Consider the following 14621-nt stretch of genomic DNA (forward strand, 5'->3'; position numbering starts at 1 on the left):
AAGAAAAGAATATTGAATGGATGTTGAGTAACTCATGGGATTGCCAGAAAAGCTGAGAACAAGGCTCAGGAAATTGTCATGAGCAAAGGAAGCTGGGAGACAGCCATAACTGCACAGACAAGGATAGTGGCCTAGATGGTGTCTCAGTTTATACAACTCCATTTCCAAATCAGACTTCCGGATGACACCAAAGGCACCACTGCTACTGGTGCTCTGGAAAATAGATGTGGTTGAAGCCAGCACTAGAATGGATTCCCTACAATCTCTGTTTCTCTATCTCGCAAGCTCCAAATCTGAAGACTGGTGGATTTTTCTGAACGGACAAGTGTAGGCCATGTGTCCATGTCTCATGCACCAGTTACGAGTATGGTATGTACCTTCTGAAACCCAGGAGAATATTTTTGACCTTCATCCGTGTTGTCGTGTGCATCATGTAAGTTCATTGCTTTCTGTTGTTGAATCCATTGTATGGGTATACAACCATTTGTTTCTATCTTAAAACATCCTTGTGTTCATCAGGTTCTTAAAGGCTTTTTCCTATGTTTTCTTTTGGAACGTTTGTAGCTTTAGATTTTATGTTTAGGTTGATGATCCATTTGAGAAAATTGTCTCTATGGTAGTAAGTGTTGGCATTCTTTTTCGCTACATAGGTATCCAGTTGTTCTACAATCATTTGTTGAATAAACTCCTTTCCCCACTGTATTTCCTTAGCATATACATTCAAAATCAAATGATCATAGATGTGGGGAACTATTTCTAAGATTTTTATCATATTCCCTTGAGTGAAACATCTATGCATTTTGAAATACCACCTTGTCTTGATTACTGCAGCTTTATGGAAAAATTTTGACCATTCTTTCTTTATTTTTCTTTTAATCTGCCTTTTAACTTCCTTTTTTTCTGTCAGTTAAGTTGTTCCACAGGTAACGGAGGTTCAGTTTATTTATTTTCAATCTTTTTCCTTTTAGCACTTAGTTTGCATTCCCACTGCTATATCTTCAAGTTCATTAATCTTTCTCTGTCCAGTCTCTAATCTGCTATTAAGTCCATCCTGTTAATTTTTCCTCTCAGATATTATGCTTGTCAACTCTATAAATTACATTTAAAAAAAATCTTCCACTTCTTTTGTCATTATGTTTTTATTTTCATTTAAGTCTTTGAGAATATTTATGATAAATGTTTAAATATGCTTGTCTGCTAATTCCATCATCTGTCATTTCTCAGTTTATTTTTATTAACCAACTTTTCTTTTGATTATGATCTACATTTTCCTGCTTCTTTTTCTGTTCAGTATTTTTTTTAAGATTTTACTTATTTATTTATTTATTTATTTATTTATTTATTTATTTGACAGAGTGAGAGAGCACAAGCAGGGGGAGCAGTAGAAGGAGAGGGAGAAGCAGGCTCCCCCCTGAGCAGGGATCCTGATGTGGGGCTCTATCCCAGGACCCTGGGATCATGACCTGAGTTGAAGGCAGACACGTAATCAACTGAGCCACCCAGTACTTTTTTATATGATTATAGAGATTGCATATGGTATGGTGACAAGTGTATGGATTTTGCAGTCTTCATTTCAAGAGTTTTGAAGTCTATTTTGGCAGGGAATGTAGATAACTGTGGATTATTTTGAGCTTATCTTTCAGCTTGTTTGGGGTGACATGGAGTAGCTCTGCCATAAAGATTTTTCTGGGATGTCTATTGAATCCCTCAGGCACTCAGCAAGGTTTCTCCAGATCGAGTGGTCAGACAAAATAGTCTCCCACCCTTGTGTGAGTTCGGGATTTATTCAGTTTATTTTTCCCTTGTTCCTTTTTATCTCTGCCCAGTCTTACTGCATTTTACTCTACACCATGTTTAGTTTTACCCTCTGCACGTATTACTTACTGTTCAGTTAAGGTCTCAAGGGGTCCCATGCAGATTTCTAGAGCTATTTCTCTGAGCTTCCTCATCATCAGTAGTCTGCCTTCAGATCCACCGGCCTTCATCTCCAAATTCTAATCCTTGCCTCATCAACTCAGTCAGACTGCCACGCCTTGCTTGGGCTCCCCTACCCTGCTTTGAAGTTGAGCAAGTGCTTTCAGGAGGAAAATTTCAGTGATCACACAGCTCCCCTCACGTGTTTCCCTTCTCTCCATTAACACTCCTAGACTATCAGCTGTCCAATGCCTGAAAATAATTGTTTTGCATATATATATATATATATATATATATATATATATATATATATATATATTTTAGTTTTCTTGTTTATAATGGGAAGGCAAGTCCAGTTCCTATGACTGGGTTGCAGGGAGAAGGGACAGTCCTTTGCTAAAATTGTAATCTCCTTTTTGAAATTTACATCTGTGTCAAAACAATAATTTGTGATTGTATACTTTAAAAATTCGCATTTGTCATACACACTGGTCTTCAGTGAAAGTAGTCTTAGAAGATTTTATTATGGAATTTCTTAGATATCTCTGTCTGAATCATATGACTTCAATTTTGATGATGGCATCCAGATTAAAACCTTTTAACAAATCAATCCCCAAAAGCAGCCTCAAAGCAGCCAAATATTGTTTGTTTCTTTCAGTTTTTCATTTACAAGTTTCAGAGTAAAATTCATGTTTAGAATGAATTAGTACTACTGTAAGATTTTCATTCCTTTATCTTATTTTGCATATTAGAATCATACTCTTGCATTAAGTTCCAAAGCAAAGAAGTGAAAAGACAAAAAAAAAAAAAAGAGAGAGAGAGAGAGAGAGAGAGAATATCAGCATACACACACATAAAATCTTGTATTGAATGCAAACTTCTTTGTTTTCTTTTCTTAGATTCTTTTGCCATGCAAATAAACACTCACAAAAGAGACAAGGAAACATTAGCGCCCCCTGGCGTATAATATTTAAAGATGAACTTCAGTGTTTCTCTTTGGAAGTTTTAGATAGTATTCTGTCCCCAAACAGGACTTTAAAGAGGCTCCTTTCTGTTCATAGTCATTTCTACCCAATGCTTCCAACTCTGGTTACATCTCACTTTGATCCCCTTATCTACTCTCCCTTCTTATGTCCTGTCTGCTCTTGCTCTACATCAGACTGACACATCACAGAGGCAGCACAGGGCTTTGTAAGTGGGACTATTCCAGGTTCCTAGCGAGGACCACAAGTCCTGTGTACTTCCAGAATCCAAAAGAGGTCCTGGTTTGGGTCAGTGTTTTTGGTGGAGTGGTGAAAAATGAGAGAGGTACCATGCTTGCCATGGAAGAGCATCCTGAAGTGACATGGAAATATGAGGTGTTTGAGGACATGGATGTGGACCTGATCCTTTTGAGTCAATAGATGAAAGGATGTTGTTAACAGCATTGGCAGGTAATTTGAGTTCTAGTTATGAATTATTGATCTCTTCCGTAAAAAAGCAAAAGGGCAGGTGACCACACATTTTCTGGTTAGTTTTGGCATCATCAGCTTCTGGTCATCTCTCTGTGTACGTGTTTTCTTTCACAGATAAATAAACCAACCCCAGCTGCACTGGTGTGTCAACTCATCCAACAAGCTTGGCCCCTAGCTCTGATTTGGCTGCGCATAAACCTAGTACTGTCTCCAACCTAACATTTACTTTGACGTCTCATTCCCAGGTCCATAACACTCATGAGAGTTTCTCGCATGATTTTTATATATTTTAATCCAATGAAGCAAGCCTTGAGTCAGCACCCATCTGGAATCAGTCAAAATATGATGCAGTATTTGAAAGCGATTATAAAACAATACACAGTACTGCTTTATGTATAAGGAATTATTATCATTTATCTAGTAGCTGGGGGTTTTAGAAGGATCTTGAGGCATTTAGAAAGTGTTAGGTGTCAGCATGACAGGATCGGGACGCACATGCTGATCGTCACCTCAGGTCTGCTCACATCCTTGAAACAAAATTCACTGAAATTAACAATACGTGGTCGTAGGTGGAGTCAAGATGCGAAACTGTGATTTAGAGGATGGAAATGTGACCATTTTCAAGGTGTTTCCACTTATTCCACTTACAAGATGTTATTTCTTTGGTTTTTTTTTTCTTCTAATTTTCCTATTGGTATTAAATTATTCATCTTGGTTCCAAGCTAACCTTTTGGTACATTTTGAAAGGTAAAAAGAAAGATGCAAAAAAATTAAATGAAAACAAAAATTAAATGAAAGTGTTTAACGTGTGACCCAAAACTAAGGGAGTGAATGTAGTTGAGGGGTGGAAACTTCTCAGAAGTAAGAAAGTTTAGATCCCCGCCCATTTTGTTTGCCGTTCTGGGTAAGGCTTTGCTATCATGAGGCTCTCCACTCACCTGGATATGTCTAGTTAGTATTTAAATTCAGTTAACTGTGATCTCGTGTTCATTTTGTGACTTTTAACATTTATGTTATCAGTAAATTTATCAATATTTTGATGTCGTAGTTACAGAATAGATCTACATGAAAATAAAATAAGGATTTATCTACTTAAATTAGTTCTCTCAGACATTCACATATTCATATTAAATGTAGGGAAAACTATATTTTTTTAAGTTTTTATTACAGGACTCCAGAGTGAACATTCATTCTCTCTCCCAACTTTTCCTTCTCACATTCTTTCTGTTTTACTCAGTGTCTCTCTGCCTTTCTCTATTTTTACTCGTGGCTTGATTTTGTTGGTATATTCAGTCTGTCATTCATTCATTGAATGTGACTGGAAGCAAAGTCTCAGTAGAGGTCTAGCACAAACATAACTGGTTTATTTCAGTGTAAGTCCATCAACCAAAGGTGGAAAAAATTCCAAAAAATTCTATTGCTGGAAAATTTGCTAATAAGCTGTTGGTTACTCAAAGGCTTGCTCACAATGTGGGATCTGAGGGTGGGGGGCCTGGGTGGAGAGAAGACAAAATATAATAAACACAACAGAAATTCACTGGCCTCAAACTGATTGGAGTGCATTAAGAAAACAAGTTAGGAGAGAACTATGAAAACCGGCTTTGTACTTTGGAAAAGTGGAACGTTTCAGAGATGCCGATTATAAAGACTGAAACTAATAGCAGTGCCCCAAATCAAGGTTTCTGTTTCAGGCCTGCGTATGCACATTTTATTCTTCATTCATGAAGAAATCCTAGTTTGCAAACGGGATGTATACCAGACCCCTCAAGGATCTAAGAATTTCATCTACATAAAAGAATTAAGGTAAATACAGGCTCTTCTTTTAGAATGACAAAAGGTCAAGCTAAAATGAAACAAATGGTGTTTCTTTTTTTCAGGCATATTTGTTTTCTATTCCATTTGTTGACTCTACTGTGAATTTAAATAAGTTCTTGGTGTGTTCTTGGTTTATTTGACTTTTGATTTTAAAGGCAAAGGGTGAATTTCAGGCTCTAAATTTGGAAGAATTCATTTGGAGGGAGGTTCTCCTAGCTTCCTGGAGGAAGTGGCAGTTAAATTGGCCCTTAGAAAAAGAGCACAATTTCAGGAACAAAATGATGGGGTAGAGTCCTCCCCTACGGAAGGGATGGGATCCTTGAACACAGGTGGGGGGCCAACTTTATTAGACGAGTGAGGGTGATCTTATGGTACAGGACAAAGGCAGAGGGAGAGAAAAAGTGGGAAAATTAAGCTTGTATATGCCCCGGACTATCAACACCAGGAGTTTTGTTTGAATAATTGGCACTTGGTAGACACCAACAAGTTTAAGTAGAGCTCCATGAAGGGAAAGTGAGTACACTAGGAAAGAGAAATCAAGAATGACCAATGTTTATGGAGCTATTCCTCTGTGCTATGCATTATCTAGGCATGCCAAATTCCCCATTACACAGATAGGGCAAGTAGGGCTGAGAGGTTGAAAACTGGCCCAGAGCTGTACATTGAACATTCAGAACCAGGTTTTTTGAATGAACCAAACCTAAGCTTCAGTGGGGACAAGGCGGAAGAATGCTTCAGGACCAGAAATCTGGCATAAGGCATAGACACCGGGGTCAGGGGTCCTAGAAGGGATCCAGGTAGAGTTCCTAAACTGGTATCTAATGTTACAGAGTGTAGGCCAAACACCAGACTTCTAGCGTTATTACTTTTCTCTGATTATCGAAGTTAGTAAGATTTCTGGATTAGCACACTAGGCATGCTTAATGATATACCTCTTTTTAACTTCCCATTCAAATACATGTAATGCTACATGGAGTAGCATGATCAGACACGATAGTCAGATGTGTGGCGGGAAAAGTTGGTTGGGATTTAAATGCTCTGAGTACCCACCATCCATCATCTCCTAGATTCCAGGGCCAGGCCCTCTAAGGTGAAGAATGGACCTGTAAATATTCTTCAAAGTGTGGAGTCCCCACAAACGAGAACCCACTGTATTCCAAAAGGCAACAGCGCTTTGGAAGTTTGAGGCTCTGGCCTGGTAAACTTAGCCAAGAAGAGTTAGTTAAACATCCAGGAAAACATGCTGCTTCCAGCATTTGGCTTTGAGCTGACAACAGGAATTAGTCACCCCCTGTATAGCACATGCACAGTGACTCAGAACCAAGGTAATATGTTGCTAGGATGGTTCTCAGTTCTGAGGACTTGTGCGAGCACACCAGTCACTGTGTATCAGGTTTTGAATTGAGCCAAGATTGGCCGTTATGATTGAAAATCATTTCTGTGAGAGAAAAACAAAGCACATCAAAGAGCAATCGTTTTTCAAAAGGTACACTCGCTGCTAGAGATGTAGCGTCCTTGGCCTTGACTTGAAAGCTGTGGTGTTGAGTCTTTTAGGAGGTGGAAGGTAATGGCTTTAGACAGCAGAAATAAACGCGAACCTCAGGAATCTTTCTGGTTTGGCGGATGGAATCCAGTGGCAAGTACGCTGTATATATCTGGAAATGAATAATAGCCTCACGAAAATGTAAGCAGAATTTCATAGTGTGTCCACCCTCCCAATCCCCCGATCTTACCTGCTTTTAACCACAATGCTTGTGACCTTCTCTCTGCCCCAGCCCCACTCTGTCTCACATTCTTCTTCGTCTTTATGTGTATTGTGGTTTCTTTTTGGTTTTGAACAAATTTCCAGCTTTTGTATTGCTGGTGATTTCTTTTCAAAATTAGGAAATTGTGGTTTAAAAAAAAGAAAAAGAAAACAAAACCCCATTTTCTCCCCTCTTTGGTCAATTATAATAGCATTAGGGCTCTTCTAAACAGTCAAACTTGAGAATATATATTTTGGCATAAATCTTCCTATACAAGTCTTTATACAACTTTCATCCTTAAAAAAGATTCTTTAAAAACCCTAGTATCTAGGGGCGCCTGGGTGGTTCAGTTGTTTAAGCATCTGCCTTCAGCTCAGGTCATGATCCCAGGGTGCTGGGATCGTGCCCCCTTCGGGCTCCCTGCTCAGTGGGGAGCCTGCTTCTCTCTGTCCCTCTGCTGCTCTCCCCCCTCTGCTGGCGCTCCGTCTGTCAAATAAATAAATAAAATCTTAAAAACAAACAAAAAACCCAATATCTATAGACAGTGGCTCACATCGAAAACTGAATTGGGATTGTCTATTGTATTATTGTGTTTTTGTATTTCCTAAAGTTTTCATACTTCGAACATTCCCTAGAAACCAAGACATGCTCATTTATAGCCTCACTATTTAAAAATAGATACTATTTGCACTTAAAGTAAAATATTGTGTAAAAATACCCTTGAAGGAACAAAACTTTCATTCTTCTCAATTCTTTTCATTTGGCTATATGGAAAATATTCCACTTAGCTCATTCAGAAAATGTGCAAACCTGGCTTTGGGCACAAGACTAATTTTCTGAAATGGACAGGCCAGGGCTGGTTTCTGTACATTTCTTGCAATCAGTTGCATGCGGCTGGAAGACTAACAGTGATTTATAGCAATTGCCTGTCATCAGTCCATGCCATATTCACCTGCATAATCCATCGATTGTCCCGACAATGCCCAGGCTCCTAACCTACCTGAGAGTATTTGGTTCTTACGTGACGAAATACACACCAAGTGTTCCAAGAATGAAGCACGGACCCCCAGCCCCTGCTGCTCCAACTTCCATAGCATCAAGGAGAAAAGAGTCACAGGCGTGTTGACTCCCATCTTGCTAGTAGGTAAGAAGTAGTCCTCTGAGAATGTGGATCGCACAGGCAGAGTGAGATGGGAGGGATCCACGAAAGCAGTGTGTTTCAGCCTCAACACCACCGACGTTTTGGATGGGATGATTCTTTGTCGTGGGGGGGGGGGGCTATCCTGTACATTGCAGCATCCCTTGATTCTATTCACTAGAAGCCAGTAGCATCTCCCCTCCCCCCACTGTGACAATCAAAATATCTCCAAATGTTGCCAAATAACCTATGGGGGGCCAAAATTTCCCCTGAATGAGAAGCACTGTACTTGGGGAAAAGTAGAACTAAGCTTTCACAACTGGCAACATCGCATACTGAATGAATGCAAGAAGCGTACAGCAATCTATAGGACGAAAGAGATTAAGGCAAATGTCTATTAAACATATTTAAAAATAATACACGCACAAGCAGACACTGACACTTTCAGAACACTTTCATGGGGGTAGGGGAGAGGTAAAAATGAACCTTCACAGTTATGGTACTTCTGAATCAACTGTGTTTGGAAGAAAAGTTAGGGTGTAAGAATGGTAGAGACGTTTTCCTACACTGCTCCTTATTTTGACCAACTCAGTGGTTTTAAATCTACCCTCCTGGTTATATAAAATAATCATAATTTTTCCTCCCCATGATTAGCCTGTAAACTATTTGAAAATATATACTATGTTGTTCTAACGTCCCTTTCCAACTTTTTTCATCATACAAAAGAGAACATCATTTTAAGTTCCTCCATCTTTCCCATTTCTTTTCCATAACGGAGTTTCAGTCTGCTGATATAATTCCTAAATTAGGATTTCCAGGATTAAAATGAGAACTCAAATCAAGTAAAAATGCTTTTGTCTGCAAGAAAAAGAAAATCTAGTAAGGACTTGAAATCTTAAAAAAGTTCCCATTGAACAAGAATTTCACAGACGGTTGACAGTTGGCTTTGGATGAGCTGCTCAAGGACCCAGTCTCTCCCTGGCCATCTGGCCCCCCTGTGGTTAATATGGACACAGGAAGGAGGGTGGAACGGATGTTAGCGTTAGCAGTGTCTGCAACATGCAGAAGACGAAGAGGATCACTGCATAAAGTTCTAGCAATGCACTTCAGGGTCCAGCTCCTCTCTTGGCGACTATATGACATGAATGACACTGGTTTTTTTGTTTGTTTGTTTGCTTTGTTTTGTTTTTAAGATTTTACTTATTTATTTAACAGAGAGAGCACAAGGAGGAGGAGTGGCAGGCAGAGGCAGAAGCAGGCTCCTCACTGAGCAAGGAATCCAATGCAGGACTCAAACCCATCACGACCTGAGCTGAAGGTAGTTGCTTAACCCACTGAGCCACCCAGGTGTCCCAAATGACACTGTTTTTAACTGTATCATAGAACCGATTCTACTACAATATGATTTCTTTCTTTTTTTTTTTTTAAAGATTTTATTTATTCATTCAACAGAGACAGCCAGCGAGAGAGGGAACACAAGCAGGGGGAGTGGGAGAGGAAGAAGCAGGCTCCCAGCGGAGGAGCCTGATGTGGGGCTTGATCCCAGAACGCCGGGATCACGCCCTGAGCCGAAGGCAGACGCTTAACCACTGTGCCACCCAGGCGCCCCTACAATATGATTTCTTTGTCACCTACATACACGTCCCCCTGGTTTTACGTCCTTGAATCTTGGAACTCTGTGTTATTTGCTATCATACTCCAATATTATTGCAGACCATATTATATTAGTGATCAGTACCTATGCTTTCAAAAATTATCAATGTGTACTAAATACACTCTAAACTTCACAAAATTTTCACTTGCAAGTTGTTTATTAGAAAATTGTCATTTAGAACATATTTATTTTTCTTTCTGTTACATTGGAATTACTTTTTAGCTTCTGGAGGTCCATGAACTCTCTAGAAATTGTACATAATATTTTGTGTGCATATGCATTTATTAAGTGAACCTCAGATTTAATCAGGTTCTCAAAGTGTTATTTGGTTCAAGAAATTTAAGCTTCTTATACAATATAGATTTGTCCAAAACAAAAGGATAAATGGAAGATCAAAGGAGAAGTACTTTGAGAGGAGGATTATTTTCAGGAAAATAGGACAATCAGGAAGGATCCTTTGTTGGAGATTTCTGTTTCTTTCTATGATCCTAAAGCTAAAAAACAAACAAACAAAAACACCTTCAGTGGCAGGCCTGGATTTCATGTCAAATTCTGTGACTGAGCTCACGTACTAAAGACTAGTTAATGCTGAAATTTAAAAAAAACTTTTTTTAGGAATCTATCTTTATTGGATTATGGGCACAAAATATTGGGCTCCAGAAACACTCTACTCCAATATTAAAATGGTTTTGTTCTTTCACTAGGAGAAAGATGAAATATACAAGAGTCTAAAAGCTCCTGATCCATCTTCAACAGTGCACACCTTTCAAAATCTGTGTCGAGGCATATATATATTGATTCATCCATCCTATGACTGGCCCCCTGTAGGACCAATGGCAGAAGAGCTGGTAGGATTAGAAGCAAAGTCCATCACTTTAAAGGACTTAGAACTTGACTATTACATTAAATAGCGTTTTATTAGGTGTTATTTGTATCTCTTCAATGACACATTTTCTGAGTCCTCATCCTTTTAAGGTAGAGGGGTTTTACTTGTTTGTGAAATGACTTGTAGCTGATGGAACAATTTATTATGCTATTATATACATCTGGCTTAATATGTTTTGGAAAATAAAGATTTATTATGTGTTCAACTCCACATAGACAATTGATACCAAAACCTTTCTTTACAACATTAAATTTGGGGCCTTCTAAAGTCAGGCACTTATGGTCGACAGAATGGCAACAATTTTTAGACATGTTGAAATGTTATTTTAGGGAAAGGCAAGCAGATTGTGAAAACAAAATCAAAACAAAAAACAATAAAAATCAATTCATCTTCCCCATCCACTAGGGAGACTCCCCAGAGTCAGGGCTGGTACACCAAGTTAATTACAAGACTGTGTGACTAATTGTCTGTAGCTTGCTTGTTTTATACAAAAATAAATATAAAGGGTAATGATTTCCACTTAATTGTTAACTATTATGCCTTTGCAATTCTAAACAGTGTTGTTTCTGAAATGAAAACCTCTACTTTTATGTGTGTTGAAATGACATGTTAGCAAGAAAAATTAACTTTAAAAGTTTGATTAACCAAACTACAAAAAAAATGGCATATTGTATGGTATCAACTTTTGGAAGAACCAAGAAAAGATCTTTGAGTGTGGCCAGTTCACACATGATGAAATTCTTAATTAGTTGTGTTAAAACAGAAAGTTCTGAGACTTCCAGGTCTCAGCCATGAGAAACCCTGTAGGTTCACTTGGTTCTCTGGAAACACCTGCTCTTGCAACCCAGAGCCACCTTGTAAGAAAACTAATTATAACTTGGTGATGACAGCACAGGAAAAGACCTGAGATTAGATAAAAAGGGAAGGGCGGGGCTGACACTGGCCTTCTGACTGTCCCTGCCAATACGCGAGGCATGTGAGTGAACCAATCTTGGCCCCTCCATTCCAGTTCAGCCACCAGATGCTTCTCACCGAATGACCCTGGTTGACCTGTGGAGGAGACATGTTGTTCAACGGAGCCCTAACTCACAGAATCATGAGGTTCAATAAACCGTTGTCTTAAGCCACTAAGTTTTGGGATGGTTTGTTAATAGCAATATAGAATCAAAACATCCTCGTTAAATTTTTAACTTATTTGACGAAAACCTCTCATTTATTTTTTGCAGCAAAGGATTTGTTAGCTGCATTTTGGACAACATTGTTGCAGGTGATAGGTTTTCCCATCCATCAGCTTCTGTCCCTTTTCAGCCTGTTTTTTTTGCTTGTTCTTAACACTGTGATTCTCACTTCACACCCAGCTTTTCACTAATCGTGTCCTTGAGTCCGTGTGTGCATATGGATCTCTCGTCTAGCAGCCCAAGTGACTCCATGTCAAAGTTAGTCATGTCTTCGTGCCAGTTCTAGTAACTCAGATTCTGTGTTTGTCTTAGGTTCCCCCCCTTGTCCTGTAGCCCCAATAACTGGGTCTTAATCTTGTTCATTCTGCTTAAGGGTCTAATCTGATAACCTTTCTAATATTCCATTCTAGATTGGGATCCTTCCTTGTTTTCACCTGCGTTTTCATTTTCTGTAGGTACCATAAAAATTACCACACATTTAGCAGCTTAAAACAACACCAATTTATTATTTCCCAGTTTTATAGATGTCCAGGCTCAGCATGGCTCCAGTGAGGCTCTGCTCAGGTATCACCAGGTTGGAATTAATGTATCGCAGGGATATACCCCTTTCTGGGGGCTCTGGGGATGAATCTGATTGCAAGCTCCTTTATGTTGTTGCTCAAATCCCACGCCCCGCAGCTGTAGAATTGAGGTCCCTGTATCCTCCCTGGCTGTCAGCTGGGGCTGTTCTCAGCTTCTAGACTCTGCATTTCCTTGATTGATTGACACCTTTCTCCATCTTCAAAGCCAGCAATGGCACAGGGAATCTTTTGCATCCTTGGAATTTGTCTGACTTCCCTTTTGTTTTTCTCTTCTACTTTTAAGAATTTATGTAATTACAGCAGGCCCCCCAGTGAATCCAGAATAATCGCCTGATTTTGAGGTTTGTGGGTGGGTAACATTAATTGTGTCTGCAAAATACTTTCACATCCGTACCTGCATTAGTGTTTGATTGAATAAACAAGGTATGGGAATTGGGATATCTTTAGTAGTCTTCCCTCTACAACCTATCATCTCAGGAATTTAGGATCTGTCTTGGAATCAAGAAGCTGAGTTCTTACCACCTGCCCATCTACCTTGGCTTCTCTGCTTCCCTGGTCAAAATTGGCTTGCCTTTTGTCTATAACGTCAGTGTGACCTATTTAAAATATTTCCATTACCATATTTTGCCCCCTTACTTAGGCTCCACTGACACTTTCCTGCACCCTCGTGATCATGATTATTTGCCTGGATTGCCATCCATTCATTCATCCATTCTTCATTCATCCATTCAACAAAGACTTATTGAGTACTTATTATATGCCAAGCATCTTCCTCGAAGCTGGTGATATGGCAGTGAAAAGAACAAAAAAGTGGCCTCAAAGTATATACACATACAAATGTATGCATAATAACACCAGACATACACAATGATTACATAAGGCAATTTCAAGTGTTGATAAAGGCCATAAGGAAAAACGAAGGTGGAATGGTTCTATTTGATTTAGGGTAGTCAGGGATGGCCTCTCCGAGAGATAACATTTAAGCAGAGACTTGAAGGGAAGGAAGAAACAAGTGTCTATCTGGGGCAGAATGTTCTGGGCAAAAGGTTCTGGATGGGGTTCATGCTTGGTACGGTGAGGGTTGGCAGCTGGAGCGGTGCACCAGGGTGAGGAACTAGGAGGGGAAGTCAGGTAGAAGGCAGGAGACTTTGAAGGCCATGGAAAAGTGACTGTTTTTGACTTCGGGTATGATAGGAAGGTGTTGGAGAATTTTTAGCAAAGAAGCTAACCGATCTGACTCACCATTTCTGTATCAGTCTGGCTGCGCCGTAGGGAGCAGGGGGCACCGTTAGGAGGCATTTGCTGTTGTTCAGGGTAGAAAAGGTTGGTGGCTTGGACTGGGGGATAGCAGTGGAGCGGCTAAGAAGGAGCTGTTCTTAGCATGCTCTGGAAGGAAGGGAACTTTGTTGCTTGTCCCTGCACACTAATATCCCATCTGGCACGCCCATAGTGGTCACGGCTCCAGACACCTCCTCCAGGTTCCACCTGTGTAGCTTCTCGTGTCTTATCTTCTGCCCAGTCCTACCCAGCTCTAAAGTCTGAGCTCTTATCTTGAAATTGCCTAAAACAATACAACGAAGATCGAAGGAGCGAAAGAAAACAAACACCTTTGAGGAGGCAAAGAGATAGTAAGGAGGCTCATGAGTAAAGAAACATCTAGGTACATTCTTCCAATGCCTCTTATCTAAAACGTGAGTGGGTTAACAGTCCCCCACACTTTCGTAGATGAAGAATTTGTTTAACCTAAAACTAGTTCAGCCACTGTTCTTGGAATAAGTCTACTTCCAAGTGATTAAGAAATACACTTTCCTGCTCCCCAAGACTGAGATGCTTTCAAAAATGAAAAACTACAACAGAAGGTCTGTAACTCCAATTCAAGGCAAACCCTGACGAAGGCTGAAATAGGGAGACAAGGTGCTGCGGGCATCTAGAAGTGAAAAGAGAGATCAATATTACAGCAAAGTTTATGAATTCATGTTGGATGAGGTCCTGGGGCTGCTTCGTATCTTTCTCCATCTCCGGAAACAGCCCAGTAGTTGGTCCTCCTGAGATCTGATTCTTTTCACCTGTGAGATGGACATCATGGGGGAACAGAGAAAGAGAAGCTACACCCCTTTGCTTGTGTCTGCATTTAGACAGGTGATCATTTCTTCTGTGGGAAAACATTAGTTTAATAGAACAACTAAAACAATAAGACATCAAGAAAGATTCCCACGGAGTCTAGGAATTATAGATGATTTGGACCTTTCCAGTGTC

Source organism: Ursus arctos, unplaced genomic scaffold (genome assembly GCF_023065955.2).
Source record: "Ursus arctos isolate Adak ecotype North America unplaced genomic scaffold, UrsArc2.0 scaffold_4, whole genome shotgun sequence".
Lineage (NCBI taxonomy): Eukaryota > Metazoa > Chordata > Mammalia > Carnivora > Ursidae > Ursus > Ursus arctos.